The sequence below is a fragment of the Sminthopsis crassicaudata genome, chromosome 3 (assembly GCF_048593235.1).
Source record: "Sminthopsis crassicaudata isolate SCR6 chromosome 3, ASM4859323v1, whole genome shotgun sequence".
NCBI lineage: Eukaryota > Metazoa > Chordata > Mammalia > Dasyuromorphia > Dasyuridae > Sminthopsis > Sminthopsis crassicaudata.
Genome location: NC_133619.1, coordinates 41690926 through 41691488, shown reverse-complemented (window position 1 = coordinate 41691488; position 563 = coordinate 41690926).

Genomic DNA, 563 nt, shown 5'->3' with positions numbered 1-563 from the left:
ACCACCTAACTACCCAATACAACTTGGTATTATTATGTAAGGAACAGCAAATAAACCAGGGTTACTGGATAAAGGGGAGGTAAGTATATAGAGGGGAATAAGGAAGAAGACTGGAAAGATGGAAGGATCATGTTATGAAGAGCTTTGAATGCCAAACAGAGGACTTCACATTTAGTATTAAAGACCTGAACTATAGTGATTATATGACTAGAAAGAAGGGACACATATTGGAAATATTGAATTAATAATTACCTTGTTAAATTGTGAAATAGGCATCCAGTTCTTCTGGTACTTGCCAGGAAAGACCACAACAGCAGTAGAAAATGAGTTGACTGTCACAATTTAATAAGGTTTAAAAGGGATGGGGACAAACAGCAAACAAAATACAGTGGCAAAAAACTTACAAAGGCCATCTACATAGGGAGAGAGGATGAGATGGTGAAGTAAGGCAAATAGTGGTGAGGAAGAAAGAGAAGTACTGAGAATCCCTAGTGTAGCCATAAATTAAAGTTGGGAGTGTTCAGCAGCATGGACCCAATTGAAGTAGCAGAACACTCAGAAAG